The sequence below is a fragment of the Mastomys coucha genome, unplaced genomic scaffold (genome assembly GCF_008632895.1).
Source record: "Mastomys coucha isolate ucsf_1 unplaced genomic scaffold, UCSF_Mcou_1 pScaffold22, whole genome shotgun sequence".
NCBI lineage: Eukaryota > Metazoa > Chordata > Mammalia > Rodentia > Muridae > Mastomys > Mastomys coucha.
The window spans coordinates 164,069,148-164,084,377 of NW_022196905.1; positions in this window are offsets into that span (position 1 = coordinate 164,069,148).

Sequence of the window (15,230 nt, forward strand, 5' to 3'; positions counted from 1 at the left end):
CACGTGTGGTAGAACAAGGGAACCAACTCTAACATGGCCTCTGACAAGTGCACCCTGACACACACACACAGGTACACACGTGCCAAATAAATGTAGTTAATTTCTTTTTGTTAATTTCCTTTAATTTTTTCATGCAATATATTTAGGTCATATTCTTTCCTTCCCCCAGCTCTTCCCAAATTCCTCCTACCTCTCCCTACTCACTCTGCTTCATATTCTTCCTCTCGCTTTAACAAACAAACACTCAAAGAAAATGAAAACAAAACAAAACAAAACCCCACGAAGTTCATTTTGTGTTGGCCAACTGTTCCCAAGCACTCCATCGCTTCCTGCCTGGGAAAGTACCGTGTAGCATCCCTCTCTCAGGGCTGGGATTTTATTTGCGTGTATTGAACTTCTGCAGGTCTTGCTGGCGCTGCCCCAGTCTGTGAGCTCACATGAGCATTGATCCTGCTGTGTCTGGAAGATGCTATCTCCTTGGAATCATCTGTCACGTTGGCTCATCTTGGAATCTCCCTACCTTCTCATCTACATAGACTCCTGAAACTTGAGAGGGGGAGAGTCATACAGACATCTCACTTAGACATGAGCACTTCAAAGTCTAACCCTCTGCATGTTGTTCAGTGTATGTGCACCATAGCTGCATAGTGTTGATCCCCATCTACTTCAGGAAGAAGTGTCTCTGATAAGGGTGTTGCAATACCCCAACATATGGATGTAGTAATATGGCATTAGGAATCTTTGTTGCACTATGTTAATTTATTGGAATAATTATAGTAGATTTTTCCTCAAGCCCATAGCCTATTAAGCCTCAGATTCTTTGCCTCATTAACAGTGTCAGGTGTAAGTCCCATCTCCTGATTCCTAATCAAAAGGTGGTTGGTTGGTTACTTCCATAGAATTTGTGCCGCTGTTGTACCAGTATAGTTTGCAGGCGGGTCATAGTTGTAGGTCAGCATTTATAGCTGGTAGTGATGGTTACCTTTCTCCTCTGGTAGTGTGCACGACACCTTCCAGTATCATTAATGGTAGTCGGTGGGGATGAAGTGTATACTCAAGCATCAAGTTCATTTTTCTGTGTTTGGTGATATAAGTACATGGTGTCTTCAGCCACAGAGTCTTACCAGTAGGTTATGGAGAACAACAAATAACCTGATAATAGCCTGTGATGTTTGGCCAATGACTCCCAAGATGTAACCTATCCTGATGCTGAGCATTTTATTTGGCAGCATATGATATCTAGCTGGGCACTGTCTCCCCTCCCCATTATATAGTAACTGTATTTAAGTTTTATTAATATATCTATAAGTTATAGAAAGCTTCTATAGTAGTAGGTGTCTACATGGCTTTTCAAATGGCCTGTAGTGTTGTTTGTCCCTTTCCATTTTCTGTCCTATACCCTGTCTTGCCATTCCCCTTCCCATTAAATCATAATTCTGATTTCCTGTTTATGACACTATATTCTATTTGCCCATCCTTGCATGTCCTCTTAAATTTCTATCTTGGAGATACAGTATATTTTTGGCCTCTTTGTAAAAATATCAGGTGTCTATAAGGCATATGGAGTTATGTCTGGGTCTTCAATTATATCCCATCAATATGCTTGTTTTTATGCCAATATCAAGTGTCTTAGTTTGTGTTTTACTGCTGTGAACAGACACCATGACCAAGGCAACTTTTATAAGGACAACATTTAATTGGGGCTGGCTTACAGGTTCAGAGGTTCAGTCCATTGTCATCATGTCAGCGTCCAGGCAGGCATGGTGCAGGAGGAGCTGAGAGTTCTACATCTTCATTTGACAGCTGCTAGCAGCAGACTGGCTTCCAGGCAGCTAGGACTAGGATATTAAAGCCACAGTAACACACCTATTCCAACAAGGCCACACCTCCTAGTAGAGCCAATAGTCCCTGTCCCAAGTATACACAAACCATCACACCATGCTATTTTTATGCTATAGATGCATAGTATAATTTTAAATCTGGAATGTTGATAACTCCAGTGGGTCTGGAATAGATTTTTTTTTTTTGTTATGGAATTGGGTACCCTTGTGTTTGGTCCATAAATGTTTTGAATTGCAATATCCTCTTGGTGGGTTTTTCTCCTTTAATGATGTAGTGCCCTTCCCTTTTCTTCTAATGAAGTTTTGTTTGAAGTCTATTTTGTCATATATTAAAATTGCTCTGCCTGTCTGCAATGCCTGTCTGTGAGCCTGTCTGCATGCCTCTCTGCATGCCTGCATGCCTGTCATGTGCCTGTCTGAGTGCCTGTCTTGTGCCTGTCTGAGTACCTGTTAGTGTACCTGTCTGCATGCCTCTCTGCATGCCTGTCTGTGTCTCGGCTCCTTTAGCTTGGAACACTTTTTGTTATCCTTTTACTGTAAGGTAATAGATGTCTCCCTTTGGTCATAAGATGTGTTTAGGCAGCAGAAAGATGGATGCTGGGTGGGTTTTTTTTTTTGTTTTGTTTTTGTTTTTGTTTTTGTTTTTTAATCTAATGCTTTTACCCTAATCTGATAGACTGTGCACCAGTGCAATGATACTTGGTTTTCAGTCTTGGTGTACTCTGAGTTTTAGCATTGGTCCCAGATCTGAAGTTCTATTTAGAACTCTGAGTTCAGATTCCAAGCGATCTCAATTAGGCTCAATGGGCATAGGAAGCGAACCAACTCTGGGGGTCTCTGTAGCAGGACTTGGAGTTTGGCTCCACAAAAGGTGATAAGGGGCAGATCTAGGAGTACCCTGGGTCTTGATATGGATGGTGGAAATTTCTAAGGTAAGGGAGGTAGGGTGGGAGGAATAGCTTCACCATGCTTACAAGATGGATTAGTGTAACTTAAAGAGCTCAGAATGGAGGAGGAGGAGCAGGGCATAGGTAGGCTATCTGAGTTCCAGTCCAGTGTGGTGGCTGTGGGTTCCCTGGCACAAAGCAGTTCTATGGTCAGCGGGGTGTCACAAAGGAAAGGAGATGGTCTGGAAGGAATGGCTGAGGAGACTCATGAGGAAGAACTGGGGGGAAAGGGGAACCGTGGGTTCCTACTGGGACTAAGATGGGCTGGGAGGTGGGGCTTAGGTGGGCAACAGGGGCAGTTCTCAGAGTGTCCTCCAGAACGGTGGAGGGGAAGGAGAGTCAGGTACTCTAATTGGGCACTTGGTATAGAATGGTTCTGCAGTGGGCATGGAGTCACAAAGAAATAGAGACAGGCTAAGGAGGAGTGCTGGAGTTCGGTGGCAAGGAAGAACCAGGGAGACAGGGATCCACACCAAGAGGCTGAGTCCCCAGAGGATGAGGGGGGCTCTAAACATTTTAAAAAACACTGTATCTTTGCTTTTTTGTTAAAAGTTGCACTGTTTTACAGACAACAATGACAAAGTTTTACAAAATAACAACCTACAAGAGTAAATATTCAGGAAAAGGTAACTTAAAAATTAAATACTTTTTTGAATGAGAATAGCTCCCCATAGGCCCATCTATTCAAAAGCTTAGTGATCAGGGACTGGCATTACTTGGGAAGGATTAGGAGGCATGGTCTTAGAGGAGAAAGTGTATCTCTTGGGGTGGGCTTTGAGGTTTAAAAACCTATGCCAGGCCCAGTCACGTGCTCTCTCTCTCTCTCTCTCTCCCTCTCTCTCCCTCTCTCTCTCTCAATCTCTCTCTCTCCCTCTCTCCCTCCCTCCCTCTCTACCCCTCTCTCTCTCCCTCTGTCTCTCTCTGTCTTTCTCTCTCTGTCTCTCTCTGTCTCTCTGTCTTTCTGTCTCTCTCCCTCCCTCCCTCTCTCTCCCCCTCTCTCTCTCTCCCTTTGTCTCTCTCTCCCTCTCTCTCTCTCTCTCTCTCTCTCTCTCTCTCTCTCTCTCTCTCTCTTTCTGTGATCTGTATACCTGTATGCCACCATGTTTCTGACCATGATGATAATGGGCTAAACTTCTGAAACTGTAACCAAGCCCCCAGTTGAATGTTTTCTTCTGTAAGAGTTGCCCTGATTGTGGTGTTTCTTCACAGCAATAGAAGAGTGACTAAGACACAGATGTACTCCTTGGAGGATCAGAGGCCAGTGCCTTGTCATTTATTAGGAAGCACTGCTTGTATATGTGGTATTAGATCATGTCTGATTACCTTTGCTTACAGATAATAGCCATGATATAATTAGAAACATGTAGATACAGACCTGGAAAAAGTCAGGCCCACTAACAAATCTAGTTTAGGATACACATCTTGGAAAATTGTTCTTGTGAACTTTGCCTCTTACAAGTCCTATGTAGTATATCATACACATAAATGTGTTTGACATATAAGGGAGCCAGTGACAATTATACATGATCATACAGAAGAACTATGCAGAAACCATATATGCATTAATATTCTATTTTTGTTTGTTTTTGTTTTGTTTTGTTTTGTTCTTTGAGACAGGGTTTCTCTGTGTAGCCTTGGCTATCCTGGAACTCACTCTGTAGATCAGGCTGGCCTTGAACTCAGAATCTGCCTGCCTCTGCCTCCTAAGTGCTGGGATTAAAGGCGTGCGCCACCACTGCCTGGCTAATGTTCTTATTTTAAATAAGAATTTAGAATTTTTGAGTCAGTAGGAAAATAGGCCTTTGTCATTAACAAAACCAGAATTAGACTTGTTACAAGCTTAGTGCCAGTGGACTGGAGAAATGGCTCAGCAGCTGAGAAAGCTTGTTGTTCTTACAGAAGACCTGGGTTCAATCCCCAGCATCTACCTGATGACTCACAATGCCTGTAGCTCTAATTCCAGTGATCTCATCTCACTTCTGAGGGTTTCTGCACACATGTAGTGCACACACATATTCATTAAATAGATAAAAACCTTCTAAAAATGTAGTGCTGGTGACCACAAACAGACTCATTTTCTGGTGCATAAGCACATGCCATATTTATAACAACAAAATGGCCAAAGCAACAGATGTCGAAAGGACTTTAGACACAGCAGGGCTTTCCAAATGTGTTTCCTGATTGCTGTTTGATATAGGAGGAACAAGGTCACACTGAGAGATGCCAACCCTAGGCAGGTGATCCTGAATTGAGAAATATGGCATATTTCTCAACTGAATAGTACTAGTTAAAAATAGTAGAGATGCCAAAGCAACTTTACTGACACACATTGCATCTCAATACAATTCATGTCTTTAACACAGAAGGCTTACTCATCACTTTGAATAGATTGCATTTGTATGCTTTAACTCTCAAGATTTTGCATACTTCATGATATACACATATAGACATATAGACACATATAGACATATAGACACATATAGACATATAGACACATATACACACACATACATGCACATTTCTAGTCACAGATATATAGGACATTAAATGTACTAAGATCACTTTTTATAAGATGGTCATTAAATATTTTGGCATGAACATAGATTTAAATGAAATGGAGTTTATGATTTCTTTTTTTCAGTACTGAAGATTAAATAGTCTTGAGCATGCTAGGCAAGTGTTCTGCCTCTCTAATGGCTTGAGATTATCAATTTAACAGATCTAGAATTACCCACGAAACAACCTGAATGATGTCATAAAGGAATTCCCCTATCACCTCTGATCTTAGATGTCAACTCAACACAAGTGAAAAGAGTTGCCTCTGTCAGACTAGCCTCAACTGAAGAGCTGTCTCCATCAGACTGGCCTCAACTGAAGAGCTGTCTCCATCAGACTGGCCTCAATTGAAGAGCTGTCTCCATCAGACTGGCCTCAACTGAAGAGCTTCCTCCATCAGACTGGGCTGTGGACTTGTCTGTGCAGTATTTTCCTGATTGCTGTTTGACATAGGAGGAACCAGGTCACAGTGAGAGATGCCAACCCTAGGCAGGTGATCCTGAATTGTCTAAGAGAGCAGGATGAGCTCAAGCTAGAGGGAGCAAGCCAATAAGCAGCATTTTTCCATGGTCCTTGCTTCAGTTCCTGCCCTCACTGTCCCCCAGTGATGGACCATATCCTATAAGCTGAAATAAATGCCCTCCTTTGGTCAGTGTTTTATCACATAAACAAAAAGCAAACTAGGATACCGGTTATCAAGATATCCACTAACATGCCCAAAATATGGGGCTGTTGAGATGGCTCAGCGGGTAAGAGGACTGACTGCTCTTCCGAAGGTCCTGAGTTCGGATCCCAGCAATCACATGGTGGCTTACAAACACCCATAATGAGATCTTATGCCCTCTTCTGGTGTGTCTGAAGACAGCTACAGTGAATTATGTCGGAGTGAGCAGGGCCGGCAGAGGTCCTCAGTTTAGCTCCCAGCAGCCAAACACATGATGGCTCACAGCCATCTGTACAACTACAGTGTACTCATATGCATAAAATAAAGTAAATAAAATAAAATAAATCTTTAAAAAAAAAAATGCCCAAAATACGAACTGCTCCTGTTCACCCTTTGACATTGCAGTATAACACTGCCTTCTATAAACGTCATGCTCAATAATTGCCCCAGCCAGGTACCAAAACCTCACAGAATATCTCATGTTTTGAGCAGGTTTACCATTTTGTGTTGATAAACTTGGTAATTCATAAATATCCTCAGTCATGTGCCAAAGTTACAGCCATGCCTTTTCAAACTTCTTGTTTCGCTCAGCTCAAAATAATTTTTCCATTCACCTAGCCATAAGTCTGATAAAGTTAAACATTAAATCATTTTAATGATGTCCCTGGATGGGTCTCTGGGCTTCCTCATGATCTAAGGTATTTATTAACTTAAGCCCCACTTTTCCTCCCAGGAAGGGCTGTGGCCAGATCACTGATTTCAGCCGATCTCTGTCACTCTCTGGAGATGTGACCAACCTGTTTATAGACCATTATTTGAATTTTAGGATTCAAGGGCTGAATGCAACGAAGAATTACTGAACAGCTGGCAGAGCTGTAGGCAGCGTTGGCTCCAGAGGATCGAAGTGGCATGCATTGCTTCAGAGATGCTCAAAACCTTCTAGGGCTATAACATCTAGAAAGAGCCGCCAAAGAAGGAAAATAAAGTGGGAGGCAATGCAAATTCCAGTTCAGCTACAGAGGGCACTGCAGTTGAGAGGAGAATAGTTTTCTTACTTAGTTGATTTTAATATAAAAATCTTGTTTTCAGAGAAAGTCACAGATTCCTGGCCTTCTTATGCCACCGGCTGATTACACTCTATTTGCTCATCTAATAAACATAGGAAAACCGCACTGAAATCCTTTGCGTGAGAAAGACAGATTTCTACACTGTCAGAGGCTGAAATGTAGGAGGAGGAGAGGCCGGTCTTAAGGACAGGAAAGCAGTAAAACAGAGCTCTTGGGACCAGGAGGCAGTTCAGGGTCGTGATTTCAGCGTCTCTTTCTTACCTGTGGACAGTTAAGTTCAGCCTTCAGAAAGAGGGCTGTGTGAGTCGGGTCTCGCCCTGTCAACAAATAACCCTCTGCCAACCAAGTCAGGAAAAAACTCATTTAGTAGAGCTAGCTCATGAAGAAATCTATCTTTCACTGGTAACAGGGAGTGAGCTGATGGAAAGAGTGAGCCTTGGCCAGGCGTTCTGACCCAGTAGGGGACAGTCTACAGAAAGAGACGTGGGGGATGGTTAGATTCTGTGAGTGAATTTGAGAAATCTCGAAACTCCCAAGGAGAAGTCACTGCGCAAGTGCGCACAGGTGTCAGGTGAAGCACTGAAGGCAGGTCCTGTGAAACCCAGAGTTACCTTTCAGGAAGGAAAGATGCAGATGCCTTAAAGCAGAAATCGCTCTGTAAGCACTCCTGGCTTTTCAATTTCTGTAAATTCAAATTAAGCAAGGCACAAAAGACCTTCTAGGTCTTGTGGGCTGTGGTGGCAGGGAAGCTGGATATGGGAATGCCATACACACTTTGCATGAAGGCGGTATCTGAGGCGTAAACTTCAAGGAAAGTCAGTCTCCTGCCTCCGCATTGTCACCTGGCACCCCAAACTCAGAGGTGGCCCAGATATGTCCTCGTACTAGTGTGCTAGGAACTCACCAAGATATCATTTTCTTACAGCTAGCAAGAGAAAATTCGGACATTGCTTTCTGACCTTCACCAATGTTTCCAATTATCCTAGTTTAATGTTTTAAGTACTAGAGAGTAATTGAAAGGTTTCTCTCACTCTAAGACATTAGCTGAAAGTGTTAGGTCAAGATTCTCCTCTGCCTGCCTCCAGCAAGAACCAGAGAATGAGCATAAGAATACCTCAACAGAGAGGGCTCCACCCCTCTTCCTCCTGCTTCACACCTAGCTACCAGACCCTGCTGACCTGGGTGTGTGGGGGTAGTTTTGCCTACGTGACTTCAGTCTAGCACTAGGACTGGGGGAAGAAGGACTTAGACTCACATGCAGGACTAGCACTAGAACTTAGATTCATATATCTCTCGCAGTCCCCCGGGCCCAAGTGGCCTGGGCCCGGGGGATACAGCACCAGTTCAGAGGAGATAGCTGCTGTTTTAGACCCAGTATGTTTTAGATAGCCTCAGAGGTACCTCAACTGTTGAGCTGCCAGATTTTTCATTTCTCTTTTGCAATGATTGTAAAAGCCTCATGCCATTTTTAAAGAAATACACTCAGATTTTACACCACTTGTGTGTAGTCTGTTTGTCAAAAGCCGAATCCCGTGCCCACCTGGCCAGAATCCCTTGTCCCGCGTTATAAGGGACCCCCGTAAGAAACCCCAGTCCGCGGCATGGGAAGCTGTGTAGTACCTGGCAGTTAATCTTAATTGGCTCATCTCCACGTGCCTGCTTTTCCCCTGTAGGGTTCAAGATTTCGCTTACTGAATCATCCTTACTCCTTGGTACACCATCCGTGTGCAATAAAAATTTTACTGGTGGGCTCGCAGTCATGAGCACTGACTTCTCCCAGAGGACCTGAGTTCAATTCCCAGTGTTAATTCTTACTTGCTGGTTGAGAATAAAACTCGCACTATAAATTTTGAGCCAAATTTAAAGCAAGCTTTATTGGATACTAGTCAGGTTCATACCTGGGATTCCCAGAGAATGGCACCAAATTACTTTAGTTAGAGACTTATAAAGGCAAAAATCCAGAAGGCTATGTACATCTCACCTACGTCCAATCAGGGGCCATTATACAACCTCACACTTCCTGTTGACATACCTCCCACCTACATGTGAACATCCAGTGCAGTTGGGACATCCAACCTTGTTTACAGAATGAAAACATGTGGCTTGTTATCGTACATGAGCATCAGCCCCAGCATTCCAGGAAATTATCTGTCCTTGGACAAGTGAGGCTTGCAGATCAGAGGTAGTTTTGGTTTATGGGTCTCTTACCCACAATAATTTAAACTTCAAACGCAACTTTAGGCATCACACGTCAGCCCCCGAAATTGTGGCTCACAACCAACTGTAACTCCCCCGGTTTCAGGAGATCTAATCCTTTCTTCTGGCCCCCTCGAGCACTAGGCATGCATGTGGTGCACAAACATACATGCAGAGCAAGCAGCTACATGTGCACATAGAACTTAAACAAAACAAAGTCTTAATGGTTCGCTACAAAAGTAAATAAATAAATAAAAGAAAAAGAAAAGAAAAGAGAAAAGAAAAGAAAAGAAGAAATGCACTTAAGCATCCATTCATTGAAAACTCTATAAAAGTCTATCGTTTTTTTTTTTTTTTTGAAAATTCCAGATCACCAAGGCCTTCCGCTTCCCTCTCGAGGCTTGGTGCCAGAGAGGAGGATAGCTTTTGTGGTGTTAAGGTGGGTGGTTTGTCCTTGCCTCTAACTCTACTTGCTTCTGCAATGTTTTTAGTATCCACCTTCTTGTTTTCTCTTATTGAAAAAAGAATTTTTCATACAATATATTCAGATTATGGTTCCCTTCCCCCTACTCCTCCCAGTTCCTTCCCTACCCCCCCCAACTACGTGGACCACACTCTTTCTGTCTCTCCTTAGAAGGCAAACAGGCATCTAAGGAAGAATGAGGACGATGAGGATGATGATGATGATTCTTGATGGTAACAGCACCTTCTATTGAACTTTTTGCAAGTCTGATTAACTAATCAGAACTTCAAATGATGAGAACAGGAGATTTAAAAACAAAAAACAAAAAAACCTGGCCAGGTATGGTAGGAACCCCAAAGCAGCATTTCCTAGAATTAGGCCAGGGGTTCTGGGTGAGGTGATGAGGCAAGGACTTGAGAGATGGCTCAGTGATTAAGAGCACTGGCTGCTCTTCCTTAGTTTGATTCAAAGTACCCACATAGCTATTAACAACCATCTGTAACTCCAGTTTCAGAGACTCTTCTGCCCTCTTCTGGTGTCTGTGAGCTGTGCATACACATAGTGCACAGACATATACTGTATGTGCATATATGATGTGTGTGATTGATGTATATGACATATGTGTATATGTATTTGGACTAGGAATGCATAGACAGTAATAGAGTAATAGAAACAGATAGTTTATGGAGGAAGAGAAAGGGATTAATAAGAAAAGCTTGGGAACTGGGAATTGGGACAGGTCCATGGGCTCCATGTACTACGACCTTCACAGGTCATTTACACAGCAGCTGGTTTCTCTCCTGTTTAGAGATTGTAGCCATTTTGGACATGCTTTATTTTGTTACTTGTTGAGTTGTTAGGGGTTACCAGTCTCCTCTGACATTGGTTTGTCTCCTATGTTAACCTTGGTGCATCATTAGCCACACCTGACTCTCCTGAGAGCCGTGGTCTCAGAAGTTTTTGGGGGAGATGAAGGATGATGACCATTTTTCTGTACCTTCTTCCACACTGGTGAGAGGTGAAGTCCTTGTCTAAGAGGAGCCAGACTCTCTCCCTCATCGTTCATCTTTGGGTCGGAGGGGCATTGGTCTCCCTCATTGTTCATCTTTGGGTCGGAGGGGCATTGGTCTCCCTAATTGCTCATCTTTGGGGTGGGGGGGCATTGGTCTCCCTCATTGTCCATTTTTGGGGCAGGGGGCATTGATCTCTCTCATTGTCCATCTTTGGGGGGGTATTGATCTCCCTCATTGTCCATCTTTGGAGTGGGGGACATTGAACACTGACATAGGAGTTGGATGAAATCCCTGTATCATTGGAATTTAGTTAGAAATTGTTCTGTATCCCAAGAGGCACAGATTTTACAGGATTAAAAATGCTAACTGGCAGCCCCAGGAATGAGAGCAGGACGAGCTAGGCCAAGCTTGTCCCAGGAAATCCATCCTTGTATAGTTTGCTTCTGATGATGGGATCCCATATTTAGTTAAAAAACAATGGTTACATGTCGAGAATGTGGAAAAATACAAGAATATTTTGAAGAATTAATCCATTGTGAAGGAGATCAACAGGGAGCCAGTATGAGATTAAAAACATGGGTACCATCAGTGCCAAAAGAAAAATGGTGAAGAATGCACATACCAACACGACAAACATGCATACACACACACACACACACTGATACACACATACCACATGAACACACACACACATATCTCATGGACACACACGCCACACAGACACATACACATACCTCATGGACACACACACCACATTGACACACACACACACACCACATGTACACACACACACACACCATACTGAAACACACACACATACCTCATGTACATATACATATACCACACTGACACACACACACTACACATACTCACACACTACACAGACACACACACTACACAGACACACACACACGCCACACTGATATACACATCACACAGACACAACACACACACATACCTCACAGACACACACACCACATGAACACACACACACATTCCACACTAACACACACATAACTCAAAGACACATACACACACCTAAAAATAAAGAAAAATTTAAAAATTTAATCCAGAAAACTACTATATAAGAAGGTTAAAATTACTGTTAGATTTATAAATAAAACTTATTTTTGAATTTAAGACACACAGTGGTCCTCAGCCTGTAGGTCATGACCCCTTTGAGGAGGATCAAATGACCTTTTACAGGGGTTGCCTAAGACCATCAGAAAACACAAATTTACATTATGATTCATAACAGTAAAACAAATACAGTTATGAAGTAGAAGCAAAAAGAATTTTATGGTTGAGGTCACCACAACATGAGGCACTGTAGTAAAGGGCTGCAGCATTAGGAAAGCTGAGGCCCGCTGGGTGACAACGTCCCCATTTGTGTGTCTGTCTTTTAGCTTCTTTTTAAAGTTTGTATGTGGAAGTTTCCTTTTCTTTAATGTTTCGAAGACTGTAACAGCAACGCTCAGAATAGTAAATTTTAGAGAACAAGTTGAACTCTTGCCATCTGGACAGTGGGAGTAGCTCTTCAGCTGCCCTTAAAAGGGGCTCAGTAAAGACCAGGGGACATTTATCTCTCACAAGCCTCATCTATCAGTGTTGCTTTTTAATAAAATTCATACACATCCTAGATATTCATGCTTCAGAAATTTATGAGGAGAGGTAAGTATGCGCCTTAGAGTTTTATATCTTTTGGGTGAATACACCCAATGTTGCCCCTTGTTATTGGGCATGCTAGGGGCAACTCCTATTTTTATTTTATTTTATTTTATTTTATTTTATTTTATTTTATTTTATTTTATTTTTGGCTCTGGGTCATTTCTATTAGCATTGGTGATACATAAATTCATTTAGTAGGGAATCCGGAGTTATCCATTAAGCCAGGGACTGAGCCCAACGTCGGAAAGAAAACTGCCAGTTTTTCCTGCTACATCAAGCCACCTGCCTTTAATCCCAGCACTCCACAGGCAGAGTCTTCTGAGTTCCAGGCCAGCCAGGCCTACATAATAGAAAGCAGCTTCACTTGAAGCAGTTCTGAGGTCATCTGTAGTCACCTGAGTTGGGCTTTTCTCAGAGAATGCTGGGTAATGTCTTTAAAGTCTTTAAGGACAGGCATCATTGGAGCTGAAGGCTCGTGCTAAAATGACAGGCACTGAGCCTCGGGGTAATTCTTTGCAGAGGAGGCAAAGCCCTGCTCCTTAAAGCTCTACAGACGGCAGCTCTTTTTCAGCCTGCTTTCCCATAGCTGGGGTGTGTTACACCTTTTGAGTCTTCTATTGCTACCTGGTATTCTCTGAGTTTATTATCTGCCTGGAAAATATGTCGTTCCCAGGATTAATGTCATTAGTTGAGCTTGTTCTCATGTCTATAAACATTTTCCCCGTGCCTTTGGACAGTCTTTATTTATGTTGTTGAAAACCACAAAAGCAAATGTATGTTTTTTTTGTTTTTTGTTTTTTTTTTTGTTGTTTTTTGTTTTTTTTTTTTTCAGAACAACCTAGAATATGTGGGTCTGATTCTCTTCTTTTGGAGTTTTCTCCTAATGCCTGCCGTGGGATGGCTGATAAAATAAACAGATAATGGTATCTGACCTTTGGAAAATAATAACATTTAATTATAATAAGATTGTCTTAGGGTTATTAGTGCTATGTAGAATACCATGGCCAAAGCAATTTGGGGAGGAAGGGGGCTATTTGGCTTATGTTTCCATGTTGCTGTCCATCACTGAACTCACATAGGGCACCTGATCCACCTGGAGGCAGGAGCTGATGCAGAGGCCATGGAGGGGTGCTGCTTCCTGGCTTGCTCAACCTCATGGCTTGCTCAGCCTGCTTTCTTATAGAACCTAGGACCACCAGCCCAGGGTTGGCACCACCACCAATGGCCCCTTCCACATAAATCACTAATTTAAAAATACACCTCCCACAGACTTACCTAGAGCATACCAGACTTTTCTCAATAGAGGCTTCCTCCTCTTTGATAACTCTAAGTTGTGTCAAGTTTGCGTAAAACAACCCAGGACAAAGTTCATGCATATAAATGCCACCATGACATTTTATCCCTCATATTTTGGACTAACTTGGACCTTTGTAATATGCTTGAGCTTTCTGGGTTTGCTTCAACGTCTTCATGTTAAAATAAACTTTATTTTTAATTACGAGTGTGTTTTGGATAGGGTGTGCACAGGTGAGCCAGGTGCCCATGGCAACCAGAGGTATTGAGTCCCCTGGAACTGGAGTTACAGACAGTTGTAAGCTACCCCATATGGGTGCTAGTGACTGAATTCTGGTCATCTGCAAGAGCAGTGTGTGCTCTGAACTGCTGAGCCCTCTCTCTAACCCCCCATGCCTTGTTTTTGGAGCAATTCTTTAGGAAAAAAACCTACCACTTAAAATATTTTCTCGGGCTGGAGAGATGACTCAGCAGTTAAGAGCACTGACGGCTCTTCCAGAGGTCCTGAGTTCAATTCCCAGTAACCACATGGTGGCTCACAACCACCTGTAATGGGATCCAATGCCCTCATCTAGTGTGTCTGAAGATAGCTATAGCATATACATATACATAAAATAAATAAACCAGCTCAGAACCATTTTTTAATCAGGTCTTTGGTTAGTTAAGAAAGCCCAGTCTTCTCTGTGCCGATGTTTGAATTTGGCTTCTGTTGCTATGACAACACCACGGCCATCTATAACATTGGAGGAGGAGAGGGTTCATTTTCACCTCATAGGATTCAGTTAGTTCATCACTGAGAGACATCAGAGTAGGAACGCAGGCAGGGCGGGCACTTGAAACACAAGCCGTGGAGGCCACTTGCTGGCTTGCTCCCAGGCTCGTCATGTCCAGATTCCTCTCTCATACAGCTCTGGCCCACCTACGAGGGGATGGTACAGCTCCCAGTGGGCTGGGTCTTCCTACCTCAACTAGCACTCAAGAAAATGCTCGCATAACCATTCCCACAGGCCCATCAACTGAGGCTCCCTCTTCCCACATGTCAAGTCGGTAATCGAGATTAGCCACCACTCAGTCTCTGGTTCTTGGTTTACTTGTTTCTTTCCGAAGCTGTATGCCTTTCTATATTTGTGCTTGGAGTCTTTTGTTACTTCAGTTAAATGAATAAATGACCCCTGTGCCCTTTAATCAATAGTTTTAAACTTTTTGGAAGCTTTTTGACAAGTTTCCCCAAATCAAAATCTGAATTAATTTTTTTTTTTTGACATTCAACAAACTGGGATCTTCCAGAAACATGTCAAACTAGTTTAGCTCATTTATTAATCTGTGTGAAAGACTGTCGGAAAAGACATGCTCAATTTTTTATTATATTTACATAAACATATGTTCTTAATGTTCCAGAAACATATGAAACCCCTAGTTAGTTTTACATGTCATAGCAGAATATTTCAAGTCATATCTTAGTTACTTTCTTAAAACATTGTATGTTATGGACACACCTGGATTTTTCTTGTTAATTGCATTT